General features: G+C 50.2%; 1 long non-coding RNA gene across 1 annotated transcript; it reads right to left on the reverse strand.

Moving 5' to 3' along the window:
- Positions 2,490-8,429, reverse strand: LOC102191230. The gene is made up of 3 exons (XR_311313.3): positions 8,237-8,429; positions 5,517-5,606; positions 2,490-2,529 (listed from the first exon to the last, which is right to left on the reverse strand). It is a non-coding gene; the product is annotated as an uncharacterized LOC102191230 (long non-coding RNA).

The following is a 20,354-nucleotide window of genomic DNA, read 5'->3' on the forward strand; positions in this document are numbered from 1 at the left end:
GAGGGCAGAGGCCTCGCTCCTCCCCATCCTGGTGGCCACTCCATAAGCACAGGTGCTGGGAGGGCCTGGCTCCTAACAGGGCATCCCCACCCCCGAGGATGTAGGTAGGCGTGGCCCCCACAACAGTGCCAGAGATCCTGGCGTCAGAGGCCTCCACTGAACTTCCGCTGCTCTGCACACCCAGAGGAATGTCGGCTGTCCTGGTGAAGAGGAAAAGTTAGAATTTTACATCGCCTCCTGCTCCTTCTGCCTCTGTAACTCAGCTTGCTCCTTGCAAAGTCTGGATCACACAGGTCACGTAGTCTCAGACAGTGGGGATTTGCAATACTAGGAACTGGAGCTTATCTTACGCAGCCTTGTCCTGCTCTTTGCAACTGCTCAGCCGCTGCAAACCTGCTTAATTATGTCTGTCCAGGTCAGGCTTCCCCTCCCCATCTTGACTGCTGTTCCCACGCACGGAAAACCCCGTAGTTTAATCCAGCGTATCAGCAGCTGGTGTTGCCCACAGCAGCCTGTCTATAAAAACCCTGTCACCCCTTTGTTCAGAGCTCAGAGCTTGGAGTGTTAACTGCTCTGGGCTCCCCAGCATAACAAACCTGAGCTCTCCAGCCCTCTGAGTGCCGGGCCTGGCTTCTCGAGTGCTGGTTTCTGCCACACTGGTGACAGTTTTGGCTGAAGTGCTAGAGGGCCAGCCTCAGCAGCCCGCAGCCCCCCAAGCCCCTCAGCTGCCAGACTCCAGAGACACGGAGCCCTCAGTGAGGACAGAGTCTTGACCCAGTCCCCGCTCCGTTGTGGCCAGTGGACACAGCGGCCTCATCACACACACGTGGCCACACTTCCTGGTCCCTCTTAAACCAGAGTCCCGGGCACCCCACTCCAGCTTCTCCCATGACACAGCTGTCACCTCTGTGCAGGGGTGCAGTCAGCTCTCCCCTGCTGTTACAGTGACTGAGAAAAGCTGTTTCCACCACTTCCGTGGGAAAGGCCCCTGGACAGTAACTGTGTGAGCAGCTAACCTGGACAGTGGATGCGGAGCCAAGGGCCATCAGCCCCTCACAGGCTGGCCCTCAGGCCAAGTCCAGCTGGGGCTGCAAGGCGGCAGGCCAGGCCCTGACTCACTTGGACGTCCAGCCTCCTTGGGCAGCAGGTGCCCCCAGCAGGCTCTGTGAGGGTCCTCAGAAGGACATGCACTACAGCCAGGGAACAGGGTAGGGCAGGCTGGTCACCAGAGACTTCCCAACCAACCACGGAAACACCCACATCACGGGCCATCTGCACCCAATGCTGGGAGGAGTAGGGCCCCCCACAGCCATAGACAGGAGCCGGTCTCACATCTGGGCGGCCGTCCCCGGGCTCCAGGTGGCTGGCACATGAGCCAGGCGTGAGCCCAGCACCATGAGCAACTTCCAGCAGATGTGAGCTGAGGGCCAGGGGTGCTCGCCCTCACTGGTCAGGCCTGGGACAGGGAAACCCTGAGAGGGGCCCAGAGGGCAGCAAGGACACAACCAGGACCCCCGAGCCAGGCAGACTGCCCGTGGGACCCAAGGACAGATCTCAGCGAGCCCCAAGCCCAGAGAGGGGGTGCCAACCCTCGAGCCATGCAGATTGCCCGTGGGACTCATGGGCAGATCTCAGTGGGCCCCAGGCCGAGAGTGGGGCTGCCTCTTCACCCATGGGCAGATCTCAGTGGGCCCCAGGCCCAGAGCGGGGCTGCCTCTTCACCCATGGAGATTTGGGTCAGACTCACCTGCACCTTGCTCACCCTGGGGTTCAAAGCAAAAACCCACTAGAAACACAGCATCCCCACCTCAGAGACAGCTGGAGCCCACGAGGGCAGCCACACACAAAGCCGGGTAGGGAAGATTTTGAGGGTGTGTGCCGGGGTCCAGCCCCGATGGATCCAGGGTAATTCAAAGGTGGGGATGGAATCAGCGTCCTAGGAAAAAACTTATCTAATTACAGATATATAGAGAGATTAGAAACGGATACTGTAGTAGGAAAATTAGTGGAGAAAAAGAGGCTGAATAACTTGGTTTACGTAGAATACCAATCACCACCTATGTAGGCCATAGGCGTCTTTCCATTCTCCCGAAGGAGAGGAGGCACTGAGGCCTCCCTGGTCCGATCTTAGAAGCCTAGGCAAAATTAGCAGGCTTGGTGAGTACCCACATTCCAGATTGGAATCAGCCAGAAAAACAGGGAGCAAGAAAGAAACGACACGGGGGAACCAGTCTTTCCAGAAACTGATCCGATTATTTTATTTTTTAGGTTTGCTTATATACCTTTTGTTATACATAGGGATGAATACAGAGTCGCGCGGGGGTCAGCAATCCTGACCTTTATCAAAATCAGGTGCTTCACATAAATGTATAAAAAAAGGTCTTAGGGGTTTTACATCATCTTCTGGCCATGAGACCTGCTGACATTTTAAGAGCCTTTCTTTCTGATAACCAAAAAACTTATTTTTCCAAGGGTGTTTTTTCTTAAACCAGGCACCACCATCTGAAGGTAGCAGATAAAGTTGCATTCCTATAGGGTGAGAGTGTAGTGGGTTACAACTAAGAAAGGAATTTATTTAACCTAAGGTTAACATGATTAATCTTAAAGGTTAATACTTATTTCTCCTATATGCTAGTTATATTCATTATAAGGGCAGGAAATATGGATATTTAGCAGCAAACATCAGCCCAACAAATGAAAACCCTTCACCAATGTTCCCCTTAAGATCTATTTAGTCTTAAGATAGTGATAAAGTTACATTTTCACATAGCAAGGACACAGTGATTTATAACAAAGTGCAGTGATCTATAACAAAAGAGAAAATTCATTAACTCAAAAGGTCTAGTATTGCTAACATCAAAAACTACTATATTTCCTTTTCTATATTCCAAATACATTAATATATTCCCAGGTGCCTAAGGATACGGAGGCCTCGCAGCAATCATTGACTCAACAATGAGAAAAGCCCTATGCTAATTAAGACTCTCAAAATACTCCAAACTCTCTGTGCTGTTTATGGTTGAGAGGGTGTCACACAAGCTAGTCTGTCAGCAGAGAGGTCTGACCTGAGACACCCTTGTCACACCCAGGGCAGGGAATTAGCAGCAATTATTGGCACAACAAATGAAAAACCCTTCATCAATATAATTCCTAACCAACCCACTATACTAATAATTTCTAACTTCCCAAAAGAATCTGCCTTTAGTAAGTCTAAACAATCACATGTGGCCAGACGAACCCGTACAGGCAGGCTAGATAACCTTCAGAGGAGTTCATAAGTTGAAACACTCTTGTCATGCCCAGGAATTTTTATTGACTTGGAGCTGTAAGTTAACTCCTTCTCAGAAAGAGGTAATGTGCGTATAGGTGAGAGCATAAAACAGTAAAGTAGGCAGACCCTGGTTTTGGGGGTAGATGCTCGGGAACAGGGGTTTTCCTGAGGCTCTATCTCGCCTTTGCTTAATGCGGAGCCTCCTTCCTCATGACCTTTGCCACGGGCGGAGTTCCTCACGCTGGGTCCCAGCAGGTGTGCATGTCGCCGTGAGAATACCATGATGATAGCTACTGCTATAGCCACAGTGGCTCAGGCCCTGACATAAAGCCCAACCTGCACGCAGGTATGGAGCTGGGCAGTGCGTCCCCAGGGGCACTGGGCTCCCAACCAGGGTGCCTCCCCCACCAACTCAGGAGAGTGAGCCAGAAGGGATGTATGGGCATGGGCCCTGGGCTTGGCCCATGGCCAGGGGACAAGGAAGGGCCCGGGGTTCCAGGCCACCTACCAAGACCATTGAGCAAAGGTGGCTGAGGTCTTGATGAGGCAGCCATCCCAGGGAGCCCCTGACCCCTCCCCAGGACCGAGACTCCCCAGGACCAAGACTTGCCAGCAGGGCAGGGGTCCTGGCAAAGGGCCAGCCCTCCAGCCCCAGCCATGTGCACCCCCTGCAGGCGGAGGGGGCCCCTCTCGATGCCCCGGGGTGCTAGGGGGAGACCAGATCCAGAGGACTGTCTACGTTCCAGCAGGGACTCTGCTGGACAAGCCAGAGCTTCCAGGCCTGATCGCAACCCACCACCCAAAATCAGCGTGGAGTGGGTGCCCAGGGGCCACTGAGGGCCTCAAGAGGGTGGTTCTCAACCATGCTCCAAGGCCTGGAGCCGTGAGGGCGCAGAGGGCATGAACCACCTGGGGAGGAGAGCCCTGGCCCTCAGCGAATGCCTCGTCCTGGGCGTCTGGGCCCCCAGCGTCAGGGTGGGGACAGGTTCAGGGTTGGGGGACGCAGCTCCCTGCACCTGCTCCCAGTCCCGCTGGAGCCACGAGGATGGAGCAGCTCAGTGCCACTCTCAGGGCTGGGCCAGCACAACTGGGCCCAGACTCCCAGGATGGGCAGCAGCAGGAATGACCCTGCTCTGCTCCTGGGTTTCCTGGTGGGAGGCACCTGCTGGCCCCAGAGCACACCCGGCCTCAAGGTGACCAACACACAGTTTGCAGGCAGTTTGGGTTCAATCTGTCAACCCAGGAGGCTATCACTTGGCCGAGCCCAGCTCAGAGCCTCAGGACAGAGCCGGTGTGGTCATCGTCCACCTGGTGGGAGACACCTCCCACATGCTCCAGCAGGACACCTGTGGCGCCATGCCTTCCACAAGTGCTGAGCCCGGCACCAATCCACCCACAGCCAGCCAGGCGGCCCAGCCCCTACTACCGCTCAGCCCTCTGAATGCCCCACATCCAGGGTCCCCACGCGGATGGCCTACAGCACAAACAAGGCTTTTTGCCCTTTTGCCAAGGGCTCTACTGCGGTGTTACTATAGTGACTACCACAGTGAGACATGGGGCAGCAAACACCTGCTAACAGTATGGCCGCCCAGCCCCACACGGCCAGGCCTCACGACCTGAGCTTCAGAGACCAGAACTTCAGCCTTCGGGGCCTCTCTGGGCGGATGCGGCCCATGGGCCCATGTCCAGACTCTGAGACAACTGCACTGACCCCGCATGTCCTAGCCCAAGCTGGCCCTGACCACTGGGCGCTCAGTGCGCCCCCAGATGGGGTCAGGTAGAACAGAGCCCACGCTGGGCAAACCGTCAGGTCAAGTTTCCCAGGGGCAAGACCCTGGACACCTCCAACCCTGCTGGGAGCTCAGGGAAGCTGGCAGCAGTGGACGCTGGAGCCGGGGCTGTACTCAACTGCATAGGAGCTCGCCAGGGAGCAGGCTGTGAGGGGTTCATGCAGAGGCAGCCTCTCCCAGCATGCTGCCAGATCCGAGGTAGGGGAGTCCGGATCCAGCCCTGGCCTGCAGGGGCTCGTGGGGCCTCTCACATGTAGAAAGGGCGTGCAGGCACTTGTGCAGTGTCCAGAGATCTTGGCCGGGGCGGGCACTGCAGCAGAAGCCGAGCCAGTGGCCAGCCTCTTTGGGGAGTGCCCGTGGGAGCCGCTACACCTAAGTCTCTCCCCCAGCCCTGCGGTGTGGCCACCCGCCCTCCAGGTCAGCCTGGGGAGCTCAAGATGGACTGGCGTCCCTACCTGCCAGGTTCCTGCACAGGACGCTGTCCACGACCACCCTGCTCTGGCCTCTGCGCAGCTTCTGAGTTTCCCCGGCGTGCCACCACTGGCCTGAAGAGGATCAGAGTGCAGGCTCAGCAGGACATCAGACCTGGGCTCAGAGAGCCACTTGGTCCAGGGTGCACTCAGCCCTGCACCTGGAGGAGGGTCCTCCATGGCCACAGGGTGGGCTGGGCAAGGAGACATCACAGGCCACCCTGCTACTGGGCCGTCCAGACCTGGGTCAAGACTCGGTTCTCAGAATTCTCCCCACCGCGGGGCCTGTCCAGACCTGGATCAAGACTCGGTTCTCAGAATTCTCCCCACCACGGGGCCTGTCCAGACCTGGGTCAAGACTCGGTTCTCAGAATTCTCCCCACCATGGGGCCTGTCCAGACCTGGACCAGCTGACAGCTCCCGAAGACTCCACTCCCACCAGACAAGACCAAGGGGGCGCTGAAGGCCAGCAGCTGGGGTTTCTGATGCCGGCTGCATCATGGTGGTAGTTGTTATAGTGGTTATGGTTATGGTTATGGTTATGGTTATGCCACAGTGACACTCTCTGGGACAAAAACCCCCGCCCCTGAGGGTCCACGAACAGGAATGCTGTAGGCTGTGTTTGGGGCACCGCCTGCCCTCCTGACCATTGGACTGCACCCTGCAGGCCCCACCCCTGCTGACTTGGGGCAGCAACAGCCTGAGGAAGGGTCCTGGGCCAGGCGCTGGGCTGCTGAGACCCAGACAATGAGACCCCCAGCAGCTTCCCGCCCCTGACCCTGGAGGAGCTTCTGCAGGCCTGTGACAGGCTGGGGACCGACCCCGTGGGGCCCGTCCATGACAGCTCCCGAGGGATCCACGCCCATCAGACGGGACCAAGGGGGCACTGAAGGCCAGCGGCTGGGGTTTGTGATGCCGGCTGCGTCATGGTGGTGATATGATAGGTATGGTTGTAGTTACTGTAGTATCGCTACCACAGTGACACTCTCAGTATTAGAAACCCCTGCCCCGAGGTCCCAGACCAGGAAGCCTGTCCTCCAGGTCCAGGGCACCGCCTGCCCTCCTGACCATTGGACTGCACCCTGCACACCCTCACCCTGCTGGCTCAGGAAAGCAACAGCCTGAGGAAGGGTCCTGGACCAGGCACTGGGCTGCGGAGACCCAGACAGGAGGCCCCCAGCAGGTTCCCACTCCCTGACCCCGAAGGAGCTTGTGCAGGCCAGAGGCCGGCTGGGGACCAGATCCTCAGAACCCTCCCTGCCATGGGGCCCGTCCAGACCTGGGTCAAGACTCGGTTCTCGGAATTTTCCCCACCACGGGGCCTGTCCAGACCTGGACCAGCTGACAGCTCCCGAAGGATCCATGCCCATCAGACGGGACCAAGGGGGCGCTGAAGGCCAGCAGCTGGGGTTTCTGATGCTGGCTGTGTTATGGTGGTAGTTATTATAGCGATTATGGTTATGCCACAGTGACACTCTCTGGAACAAAAACCCCGGCCCCTGAGGGTCCACAAACAGGGAAGCTGTAGGCTGTGTTTGGGGCACCACCTGCCCTCCTGACCATTGGACTGCACCCTGCAGGCTCTCACCCTGCTGACTCAGGAAAACAACAGCCTGAGGAAGGGTCCTGGGCCAGGCGCTGGGCTGCAGATACCCAGACAGGAGGCCCTCAGCAGCTTCCCGCCCCTAACCCTGGAGGAGTTTGTGCAGGCCTGAGGCCAGCTGGGCCTCTGCTGGGACACCATGGCCTCAGCCACTCATAGCACCTGTCATGGGTGAGCAGTGGGCCAGGATCAGACTCAAAGGCCCACACTCCTGGGTCCTGTCCTGCCCGGCAGCCCAACCTTGTCACAGAGGCCCCAGGCCTGGGGGCCAATGGGGATTCCAGGCAGCCCTGGGTCACCACAGAGCTGAGGGGAGCAACACTGCGAGAGGAGATATGACCAAACCGGCCCCCAGGTACCCGGCCCCGGGCCTGAGGTCAGAGAGCAGAGTGCAGCCCGGCCCACACTGCCTCAGACCTGGGGTGAGACAGCAGAGCCCAGCGGTGCCTCGTCTCCAGGTCCTGGAGCTGGGCAAGTGGGAGACTGTGTCTCCACCCTCCTCCATGTCTCCGCAGTCACGGGCCAGAGCTGCCTCCAGTGTCCTGAGCTGCCCAGGGTCGTGTCCAGCCCCTGCAGACCCCGCATAGACACCCAGGAGGCTCAGAGTCGCACTGTCCACAAGTGTCTGCCAGGACCACGGCCCCCCATGCCCTGCCTGCTGCCCAGGGCTGACCACAATGCTGACTCACAGGGAGCGGATCTGGAGGACCCCATGGGGGGCAGGATCGAGGCAGCACTCAGGCCCCATTTCAGGAGGGGGCCCCGGGAAGACCACCCTGAAAGAGGCCCTCAGGCCCTCCTCCCAGCCACGGGGGAGCCCCAGGGCCATCTCATGCTGGGGGACAGTCTCTCATGCAGGTCCTCCTCAGGAGCCCCACAGCGTGGCCCCTCCTGGTGTTTCCACCTTTACCCCAGCTCTGGGGTCTCAGCCACCCCAGGCAGCCCTAGGGCCCGGCCCACAGCAGGACCCCCAGAAGCCCGAGGCCCCTGTGGGCTCTACGTTCAGGTGTGTCCACAGCCTGCGCCTACCCACCATCACCCTGAGCCTGTCTGCAAGAGGGTCTGGACCCCGCTCAGGGCAAAGGTTCAGGGCGGCACTCACCGAGCTCCTTTCCTGGGTGCGGGCCACGTGCCAGACCTCAGCACCAGCATGGTCTCTCCAGGGAGGTGGCTTGACACAGCCGGGCACCCCGGCAGCCTCTTCTCTGTGTGGCAACGCCTCCCCCTGCCGCCGCCCCCAGACAGGAAAGCCCTTAAGCCCCAGGCAAGCTCCAGTGACAGCTGCTCACTGAGTCTGACTGCAAAGCCCCTTCCTGCCTGGCTTCCTGCCCTGCCCCACCCCACACACAGGCCTGGAGGTCCGCAGAGAATTCTAGCAGAGAGCCGGACTGCCCTGCCCAGAGGCAGGGTGCCCTCCACTCCTCCCCTCGCTCACCATCCCAGGTCCCTGCACGGGGCCTGGGCGGGGGCTGCAGTCAGGTGCAGGCCTCACTGCAGTCCGTGAGCGAAGACGCAGAGCATGACAGGGAGGCCGGGTCTCCCTGCTCAGGCTGGTCTGGACTCAGTCAGAGTGGCTTCCTGGAGGAGGCAGCACTTTCAGCTACAGTTGGAGGGAAGGGGCATCGAGGATTTGGCAACAGGACACAGGGGTGCACAAGGGCACCCCAGGGCTCTGCCTGCACCAGCCCGGGGAGGACAGGGAAACAGCTCAGGGACTGGAGGTTCAGGGCTCTGACCCCCTGCACTCAGCCAGGAAGGGCTCCCGTAGGCAGGGGCTCCTTGGCCCCAAAGCTCTCAATGCTCCTGACCCTGTGCAGTGGGGAAGGCCTGAGGGTCTCACAGAGGCCCCCGACACCTGCTCCAGGTCCCTAAGATCCACGTGCAAAACTCCAATCCCCAGGGTCACCCAGAGTCTCACTGAGACGCAGAAAGCGGTGCAGCAGTCTAGGCAGGGAGCACCCAGGAGGCCCCGGGCTGCTGGCCCGCGATGCCAGGGACCCCAGAGAGCCCTCACAGCTCCCTCCCTGGTCACACTGCCATCCACCTGGAGCTCAACAAGGACCACTGGGAACGCCCTCCTTGGATCCTGAGAGCCGCTGTTCCCCTCGCTGTCGGTCACCAGGGTGCACACCCTCAGGTCCTGGCCGGTCACAGGCCCCGGCCTACTCTCCATCCACCTTGGCCCAGGCCAAGCACCGGACATCGCCACACCCACGGCCCCAGCTCCGGATCACACTTTGCCTGCTCACTCCCCTCTCCAGTTCTGTCCCTACAGTCCCCCTGCCCCCAACCCTGCACCTGTACCCTCCCCACCCCACCCCCTCACTTTTCCCTCCCTGAACCCCCTACACTGCTACTCCCCTCTCTGCCCTGGCCCTGGGGTCTCCTCACCCAACTAGGTCAACCTGAAACCACACCCGAGCCCTGAGCCCTCTTCTGCCCAGCATGGCCCATGCCGGACCCCTCCACCCACAGCTCCTGTCCTTCATCTCTGGGGCCGATCTTCCTCACACCCACCAAACACCCATCCTCCTCTCATCCTTCCCAGTGCAGCCCAGACCCCTCTGCCCCTAGGGGCATCCGCATGACCCTGGTATTCGCCGTGAAATGCACTGAGGTCCAAGGGCAGGGCTTCCAGAGTGCAGCTCACTCTCTGCCCATCCTGGGACACAGAGGCAGTGTCTGGGATGAGCAGCCCCTTTGCCCACCAACTAAGGACAGCAGAGCAGAATTCAGACACATCCTTGGTCCCAGTGGTGAAGAATTGATGCTTTTGAACTGTGGTGTTGAAAGGTTGTTGTTGAATTACGACGCCGGGATTCTTGGCCCCCGGAGGAGAAGAATTCAATCCGGGGCCAGAGACGAGGCTTGATCGCTCAGAGCTTTTGTGTAATAAAGTTTTATTAAAGTATAAAGGAGATAGAGAAAGCTTCTGACCTAGGCATCAGAAGGGGGCAGAAAGAGTGCTCCTCTCCCCCACTGGTCTTCAGCTGGGTGTTAATAGTCACCAGCAGCCTGTTAATGCAAGAAAGGAATGTCTCAAAACTCAGACTGGCACCAGGCCCCTCCCCCATAGGATGCATTTTGGGATAAACTTGGCTCCAAATGGTTCATCTTGGGCCATTAAAGGATTAACTTGAATCTTGAAGAAGGGCAGAGCACCAGACAAATAGTGTTATTTACATAGATTAGAGGAACAATATCGGAGTATAACATACTGGTTTATCAAGTAGGTTTTGAGCCCAAAAGGCGGAACCCACTTGAAGACAGTTTGGGGTAAAGGCGTAGTACATTAGCATAGCTTAAGATAAACATTTCCATAAGAAAAAGGCATTGGTTAACTTCAGGTGAAACCAGGTATCATTATGACAACACAGAATTTTAAGAGAAACCTCCTTTTAAATTTGTATAGAGAAGGAAAAAACATCGCTACTTTGTTTCCTCCTGCGAATTAAGAGAGATAAAAATGTCTGACACTTGCAGGCTATTTCCTCCATTTGGAGACCCCTGGCCTTCCTGCCTGTTACCCTCTAAGTGCTGGAGAAGACTCTTGAGAGAGTCCCTTGGACTGCAAGGAGATCCAACCAGTCCATCCTAAAGGAGATCAGTCTTGAGTATTCATTGAAAGGACTGATGCTGAAGCTCCAATACTTTGGCCACCTAATGCGAAGAGCTGACTCATTGGAAAAGACCCTGAAGCTGGCAAAGATTGAAGGCAGGAGGAGAAGGGACAACAGAGGATGAGATGGTTGAATGGCATCACCGACTCAATGGACACGAGTTTGAGCAAGCTCCAGGAGACGGTGATGGACAGGGAAGCCTGGCGTGCTACAGTCCATGGGGTCACAAAGAGTCAGACACGACTGAGCAACTGAAGAAACTGAACATGACTTCAAAATAAGCAAAGCAGCACCTACACACAATCAGACCAAACACAAGAGGCGAGGGATCTGTCATTGCCCATAAAACCCTGTTGGAGAGAAAAATGTGATCCAAGAATTTTATGCCCTCCAAAAAAGCAACTAGTACTGAAATATATTTTCCACAGGCATCAACTTGGGAGAGTGTCTCCTTGAGGTCCTTCACAATTGAATGAATTTTATATTTATGTATATATATATGGAGAGAGAGAGAGAGAGTTATAAGAAAATATAATATTATCTTCAATAGTCTATATTGTTCCTATTGAACATATACATGCAATGTGCATGTATATACATATATTTCATATTCAACATGTATAATATTGTTCAGTTGCTAAGTTGTGTCTGACTCTTTATGACCCCATGGACTGTAGCCCCACAAGCTCCCCTGTCCTTCACTATCTCCCAGACCTAACTCAAATTCATGTCCATTGAGTCAGTGATGCTCTCTAACCATCTCATCCTCTTATGCCCCTGTCTTTTTGCCTTCTATCTTTCCCAGCACCTGAGTCTTTTTGTATAAACCAACTCTTGGCATCAGGGTTACAAAGTAGTAACCCTGGGAGCTTAAGCATCAGTCCTTTCAATGAATAATCTGAGTTGATTTCCTTTAGGAAGACTGGTTTGATCTCCTTGCAGTCCAAGGGACTCTCAAGAGTCTTCTCCAACACCGCAGTTCAAAAGCATCAGTTCTTCAAAACTCAGCCTTTTTTGTGGTCCAACTCTCACTTCTGTACATGACTACTCAAAAAGTCATAGCTTTGACTACATGGAACTTTTGGCAAAGTGGTGTCTTCTTTCTAATATGTTAAGTTTGTCATAGCTTTCCTTCCAAGGAACAAGTGTCTTTTAATTTCATGGCTGCAGTCACCATCTGCAGTGATTTTGGAGCCCAGGAAAATAAAATCTGTCACTGATTCCACTTTTTCCCTTCTATTTGCCATGAATTGATCCTACCAAATGCCATGATGTTGGTTTTTTGAATGTTGAGTTTCAAGCAGCTTTTTCATTCTCCTTTTTCACCATCATGAAGAGACTAGTTCTGCCCCAAGTTTTGCCATCAAAGTGGTATCGTCTTCATATCTGAGGTTAATATTTCCCCAGAAATCTTGATTCCAGCTTGATTCATCCAGTTCAGCATTTCACACGACGTACTCTGCATAGAATTTAAATAAGCAGGGTGACAATATACAGCCCTGTTGTACTCCTTTCCCAGTTTGGAATCAGTCTGTTTTTCCAAGTCATGTTCTAATTGTGGCTACCTGACATGCATACACATTTCTCAGAAGATAGGTAAGATGAATTTTCCATGTTTGTTGTGATCCACACAGTCAAAAGTTTTAGCATCATCAATAAAGCAGAAGTAGATGTTTTTCTGGAATTCTCTTGCTTCCTCCATAACCAATCAAATGTTGGCAATCTAATCTGCGGTTACTCTGCCTTTTCTAAATCCAGCTTTTACATCTGGAAGTTCTCGGTTCACATTCTGTTGAAGTCTAGCTGAATGGTCTAGCAGTTTTCCCTGTTTTCTTCAATTTTAGTCTGAATTTGGTAATAAGGAGTTCATTATCTGAGCCACAATCAGCTCCTGGTCTTGTTTTTGTTGACTGTTTAGAGCTTCTCCATCTTTTGCTGCAGAGAATATAATCAATCTGATTTCGGTGTTGACCATCTGGTGATGTCCATGTGTAGAGTCTTCTCTTGTGTTGTTGGAAGAGGGTGTTTGCTATGACCAGTGCATTATCTTGGCAAAACTCTATTAGTCTTTGCCCTGCTTCATTCTGCATTCCAAGGCCAAATTTGCCTGTTACTCCAGGTGTTTCTTGACTTCCTACTTTTGCATTCCAGTCCCCTATAATGAAAAGGACATCTTTTGGGGGTGTTAGTTCTAAAAGGTCTTGTAGGTCTTCACAGAACCGTTCAACTTCAGCTTCTTCAGCATTACTGGTTGGGGCATAGACTTGGATAACTGTGATATTGAATGGTTTGCCTTGGAAATGAACAGAGATCATTCTGTCGTTTTTGAGATTGCATCCAAGTACTGCATTTTGGACTCTTCTGCTGACCATGATGGCTACTCCATTTCTTCTGAGGGATTCCTGCCCACAGTAGTAGATATAATGGTCATCTGAGTTAAATTCACCCATTCCAGTCCATTTTAGTTTGCTGATCCCTAGAATGCCGACGTTCACTCTTGCCATCTCCTGTTTGACCACTTCCAATTTGCCTTGATTCATGGACCTGACATTCCAGGTTCCTATGCAATATTGCTCTTGACAGCATCGGACCTTGCTTCTATCACCAGTCACATCCAAGCTGGGTATTGTTTTTGCTTTGGCTCCATCCCTTCATTCTTCCTGGAGTTATTTCTCCACTGACCTCCAGTAGCATATTGGGCACCTACTGACCTGGGGAGTTCCTCTTTCAGTATCTTATCATTTTGCCTTTTCATACTGTTCATGGGGTTCTCAAGGCAAGAATACTGAAGTGGTTTGTGTAATCAAATCCCTTATGATTATACAGTGGAAGTGAGAAATAGATTTAAGGGACTAGATCTGATAGATAGAGTGCCTGATGAACTATGCACGGAGGTTTGTGACATTGTACAGGAGACAGGGATCAAGACCATCCCCATGGAAAAGAAATGCAAGAAAGCAAAATGGCTGTCTGGGGAAGCCTTACAAATAGCTGTGAAAAGAAGAGAAGCGAAAAGCCAAGGAGAAAAGGAAAGATATAAGCATCTGAATGCAGAGTTCCAAAGAATAGCAAGAAGAGATAAGAAAGCCTTCTTCAGCGATCGGTGCAAAGAAATAGAGGAAAAGAACAGAATGGGAAAGACTAGAGATCTCTTCAAGAAAATTAGAGATACCAAGGGAACATTTCATGCAAAGATGAGCTCGATAAAGGACAGAAATGGTATGGACCTAATAGAAGCAGAAGATATTAAGAAGAGGTGGCAAGAATACACGGAAGAACTGTACAAAAATGATCTTCAACCCAGATAATCACAATGGTGTGATCACTCATCTAGAGCTAGACATCTTGGAATGTGAAGTCAAGTGGGCCTTAGAAAGCATCACTACAAACAAAGCTAGTGGAGGTGATGGAATTCCAGTTGAGCTATTTCAAATCCTGAAAGATGATGCTGTGAAAGTGCTGCACTCAATATGCCAGCAAATTTGGAAAACTCAGCAGTGGCCACAGGACTGGAAAAGGTCAGTTTTCATTCCAATCCCAAAGAAAGGCAATGCCAAAGAATGCTCAAACTACGGCACAATTGCACTCATCTCACATGCTAGTAAATTAATGCTCAAAATTCTCCAAGCCAGGCTTCAGCAATACATGAACTGTGAACTTCCTGATGTTCAAGCTGCTTTTAGAAAAGGGAGAGGAACTAGAGATCAAATTGCCAACATCCGCTGAATCATGGAAAAAGCAAGAGAGTTCCAGAAAAACATTTATTTCTGCTTTATTGACTATGCCAAAGCCTTTGACTGTGTGGAACACAATAAACTGTGGAAAATTCTGAAAGAGATGGGAATACCAGACCACCTGTCCTGTCCCTTGAGAAATCTGTATGAAGGTCAGAAAGCAACAGTTAGAACTGGGCATGGAACATACTGGTTCCAAATAGGAAAAGGAGTACGTCAAGGCTGTATATTGTCACCCTGCTTATTTACCGTATATGCAGAGTACATCATGAGAAATGCTGGACTGGAAGAAACACAAGCTGGAATCAAGATTGCCAGGAGGAATATCAATAACCTCAGATATGCAGATGACACCACCCTTATGGCAGAAAGTGAAGAGGAACTAAAAAGCCTCTTGATGAAAGTGAAAGAGGAGAGCGAAAAAGTTGGCTTAAAGCTCAACATTCAGAAAATGAAGATCATGGCATCTGGTCCCATCACTTCATGGGAAATAGATGGAGAAACAGTGGAAACAGTGTCAGACTTTATTTTGGGGGGCTCCAAAATCACTGCAGATGGTGACTGCAGCCATGAAATGAAAAGATGCTTACTCCTTGGAAGAAAAGTTATGACCAACCTAGATAGCATATTCAAAACCAGAGACATTACTTTGCCGACTAAGGTCCATCTAGTCAAGGCTATGGTTTTCCCTGTGGTCATGTATGGATGTGAGAGTTGGACTGTAAAGAAAGCTGAGCGCCGAAGAATGGATGCTTTTGAACTGTGGTGTTGGAGAAGACTCTTGAGAGTCCCTTGGACTGCAAGGAGATCCAACCAGTCCATTCTGAAGGAGATCAGCCCTGGGTGTTCTTTGGACGGAATGATGCTAAAGCTGAAGCTCCAGTACTTTGGCCACCTCATGTGAAGAGCTGACTCATTGGAAAAGACTCTGATGCTGGGAGGGATTGGGGGCAGGAGGAGAAGGGGACGACAGAGGATGAGATGGCTGGATGGCATCACAGACTCGATGGACATGAGTCTGAGTGAACTCCGGGAGTTGCTGATGGACAGGGAGGCCTGGCGTGCTTCGATTCATGGGGTCGCCAAGAGTCGGACACGACTGAGCAGCTGAACTGCACTGAACTGAAGTCTAGCTTGAAGGACTTGGAGCATTACCTTGCTATCATGTGAAACGAGAACACCTGTACAGTGGCTGGAGCATTCTTTGGCGTTGCCCTCCTTAGGGATTGGAGTGGAAACACGATTTCCAGTCCTGTGATCACTGCTGAGTTTTCCAAATTGGCTGACATATTGAGTACAGTACCTTAACAGCATCAATTTTTAATATCTCAAATAGCTGGGCTGGAATTCTGTCCCCTCTACTAGATTTGTTCCTCGTAATTCTTCCTAAGGCCCATTTGATTTCACACGCCAGGTTATCTGGCTCTAGGTGAGTGACCACACCATCTTGGTTGTCCAGGTCACTACGGCATTTTAATATAGTTCTGTGTATTTTAACCACTTCTGCTTAATGTCTTCTGCTGCTGATAGGTGTTATTTGAGATTTTTCTTGTTTTTCTATGAAGGCCTATATCACTCTGAACTTCCTCTAGAAACTGCTTTTGCTGTATCCCATAGACTTTGTATGTGTTTTCATTGTCTTTTGTCTCAAGATAGTTTCAATTTCCTCTTTGGTTTCCTCGTTGACTCATTGGTTTTATAGTAGCATGTTATTTAGTCTCCATGTAGTTGGTTTTTTCTCATTTCCTTTTCTGTGGTTGGTTAATAGTCTCATGCTGTGTGATCAGAAAAAGTACTCGAGATAATTTCTACACTCTTAAATATTCTGAGGCTTGTTTTCTGCCCTAGTTTGTGTTCTAAAGAATGTTCCTTGTGTATTTGAAAAGAATGTATATTCTGGTTTTTTGGATGCAATATCATGAACGTATCAGTCAAGTCTTACTGTTCTATTTTGTACCATTTAGAATCTCTGTCGTCTTACTGGTTCTCTGGAAGATCTGTCCACTGGTGTCAGTGAAGTGTTAAAGTCTCCTATTGTTGTGTTCCCATCAATTTCTCCTTTATGTCTGTTAGTATCTGTTCCATGTATTGGGGTGATCCTGAATTGGGTGTGTATATGTTGATGAGTGTAAAATCCTCTTATGGTGATTCTTTTATCAGTATATAGTGTCCTTCTTTGTCTTTCTTTAGGTCTAAGTTCTAAAGTCTATTTTGTCTGATATGAATATTGTGATTTCTGCTTTCCGGTCATTCACATTTGGGTGGAACATCTTTTCCACTCCCTCGGTTTGAATCTATGTATGCCCTTTGTCCTAAGGCCAGTCTCTTATAGACAGCATGTCGCCAGCTCTTCTTTTTTATCCAGTATGCATTCTAATACATCTGGTAGGAGCATTTAGACCACTGATATTTAAGATAATTATGAAATATATGTATTTATGGCCATTTTAAACCTCATTTTCTAATTGGTTTTATATATTTCCTTTGGTCCTTTTTTTTTCTTTTCCTCTTGTGGTGGTCCGTCTAGTCAAGGCTATGGTTTTTCCAGTAATCACGTATGGATGTGAGAGTTGGACCATTGCCTTTCTTGGGGATTGGAATGAAAACTGATCTTTTCCAGTCCTGTGGCCACTGCTGAGTTTTCCAAATTTGCTGGCATATTGAGTGTAGCACTTTCACAGCACCATCTTTCAGGATTTGAAATAGCTCAACTGGAATTCCATCACCTCCACTACCTTTGTTCGTAGTGATGCTTTCTAAGGCCCACTTGACTTCACATTCCAGGATGTCTGGCTCTAGGTGAGTGATCACACCACTGTGATTATCTTGGTCGTGAAGATCTTTTTTGTACAGTTCTTCTGTGTATCCCTGCCACCTCTTCTTAATATCTTCTGCTTCTGTTAGGTCCACCCCATTTCTGTCCTTTTTGTTTCTTTAGGTAGATATATACTCAAATTTGGAAAACTCAGCAGTAGCCACAGGACTGGAAAAGATCAGTTTTCATTCCAATCCCCAAGAAAGGCAATGCCAAAGAATGCTCAGACTACCACACAATTGTAATCATCTCACACACTAGTGGAGAAGGCAGTGGCAGCCCACTCCAGTACTCTTGCCTGGAAAATCCCATGGACGGGGGAACCTGCTAGGCTGTAGTCCACTGGGTCAAGAAGAGTCAGACACGACTGAGTGACCCCACTTTCACTTTTCACTTTCATGCACCGGAGAAGGAAATGGCAACCCACTCCAGTGTTCTTGCCTGGAGAATCCCAGGGACGGGGGAACCTGGTGGGCTGCCGTCTATGGGGTCTCACAGAGTCGGACACGACTGAAGCAACTTAGCAGCAGCAGCAGCACACACTAGTAATGCTCAACATTCTCCAAGCCATGCTTCAGCAATACATGAACCATGAACTTTCAGATGTTCAAGCTGGTTTTAGATAAGGCAGAGGAACAAGAGATCAAATTGCCAACATCCACTGGATCACGGAAAAAGCAAGAGAGTTCCAGAAAAACATCTATTTCTGCTTTCTTGACTATGCCAAAGCCTTTGACTCTGTGGATCACAATAAACTGTGGAAAATTCTGAAAGAGATGGGAATACCAGACCATCTGACTTGCCTCTTGAGAAACCTGTATGCAGGTCAGGAAGCAACAGTTAGAACTGGACATGGAAAAACAGACTTGTTCCAAATAGGAAAAGGAGTACATCAAGGCTGTATATTGTCACCCTGCTTATTTAACTTCTATGCAGAGTACATCATGAGAAACACTGGGCTGGAAGAAGCACCAGCTGGAATCACAATTGCTGGGAGAAATAGCAATAACCTCAGATATGAAGATGACACCACCCTTATGGCAGAAAGTGAAGAGGAACTAAAAAGCATCTTGATGAAAGTGAAAGTGGAGAGTGAAAAAGTTGGCTTAAAGCTCAACATTCAGAAACCGAAGATCATGGCATCTGGTCCCATCACTTCATGGGAAATAGACAGGGAAACAGTGGAAACAGTGTCAGACTTTATTTTGGGGGCTCCAAAATCCCTGCAGATGGTGATTGCAGCCATGAAATTAAAAGGCGAATACTCCTTGGAAGAAAAGGTATGACCAACAAAGATAGCATATTGAAAAGTAGAGACATTACTTTGCCAACAAAGGTCCGTCGAGTCAAGGCTATGGTTTTTCCAGTGGTCATGTATGGATGTGAGAGTTGGACTGTGAAGAAAGCTGAGTACTGAAGAATTGATGCTTTTGAACTGTGGTGTTGGAGAAGACTCTTGAGAGTCCCTTGGACTGCAAGGAGATCCAACCAGTCCATCCTAAAGGAGATCAGTCCTGGGTATTTATTGGAAGGACTGATGTTGAAGCTGAAACTCCAATAGTTTGGCGACCTGATGCACAGGGCTGACTCATTTGAAAAGACCCTGATGCTGCAAAAGATTGAGGGCAGGTAGTGAAGGGGACAAGAGGATGAGATGGTTGGATGGCATCACCAACTCAATGGACATGGGTTTGGGTAGACTCCATCAATTGGTGATGGACAGGGAGGCCTGGCGTGCTGCAATTCATGGGGTCACAAAGACTTGGACACAACTGAGCGACTGAAGTGAACTTAACTGATTCCTGAGTATTTTATTCTTTTCATTGCAATGGTGAATGGAATTGTTTCCCTAATTTCTCTTTCTGTCTTCTTATTGCTAGTGTATAAGAACGTAAGGGATTTCCGTGTGTTACGTTTATATCCTGCAACTTTACTGCATTCATTGGCCAGCTCTGGTAATTTTCTGGTGGAGTATTTAGGGTTTTCTATGTAGAGGATCATGCCATCTGCAAACAGAGTTTTACTTCTTCTTGTCCAATCTGGATTCCTTTAATTTCTTTTTCTTCTCTGATAGCTGTGGTTAAAATTTCCAAAACTATGTTGAATTGAAGTGGTGAGAGTGGACATTCTTGTCTTGTTCCTGACTTTAGAGGAAATGCTTTCAAATTTCACCATTGAGGATAATGACTGCTGTGAGTTTATCATATATGGCTTTTATTATGTTGAGGGATGTTCCTACTATGCCTGCTTTTTGGAGGGTTTTTTATCATATATGGATGTTGAATTTTCTCAAGGGCTTTCTCCGCATCTATTGAGATAATCATATGGTTTTTATCCTTGAATTTGTTAATGTGATGTATCACATTGATGGATTTGTGAATATTGAGGAATCCTTGCATCCCTGGGATAAAGCCCACTTGGTCATGGTGTATGAACTTTTTAATGTGTTGTTGGATTCTGCTTGCTAGGATTTGTTGAGAATTTTTGCATCTGTGTTCATCAGTGATATTGGCCTGTAGTTTTGTGGCGTCTTTGTCAGGTTTTGGTATTAGGGTGATGGTGGCCTCATAGAATGAGTTTGGAAGTTTCCCTTCCTCTTCAATTTTCTGGAAGAGTTTGAGTAGGATAGGTATTAGCTCTTCTCTAAATTTTCAGTAGAGTTCAGCTGTGACGTCATCTGGTCCTGGGCTTTTGTTTGCTGGAAGATTTGTGATTACAGTTTCAATTTCTGTGCTTGTGATGGATCTGCTAAGATTTTCTATTTCTTCCTGGTTCAGTTTTGGAAAGTTATACTTCTCTAAGAACTCGTCCATTTCTTCCATGTTGTCCATTTTATTGGCATAGAATTGCTGATAGTAGTCTCTTATGATCCTTTGTATTTCTGTGTTGTCTGTTGTGATCTCTCCATTTTCATTTCTAATTTTGCTGGTTTGATTCTTCTCCCCCTTTTTTTAATGAGTCTGGCTAATGGTTTGTCTATTTTATTTATCTTCTCAAAGATCCAGCTTTTGGCTTTGCTGATTTTGGCTATGTTCTCCCTTGTTTCTTTTT

This window comes from Capra hircus, chromosome 21, assembly GCF_001704415.2.
Source record: "Capra hircus breed San Clemente chromosome 21, ASM170441v1, whole genome shotgun sequence".
Taxonomy (NCBI): Eukaryota; Metazoa; Chordata; class Mammalia; order Artiodactyla; family Bovidae; genus Capra; species Capra hircus.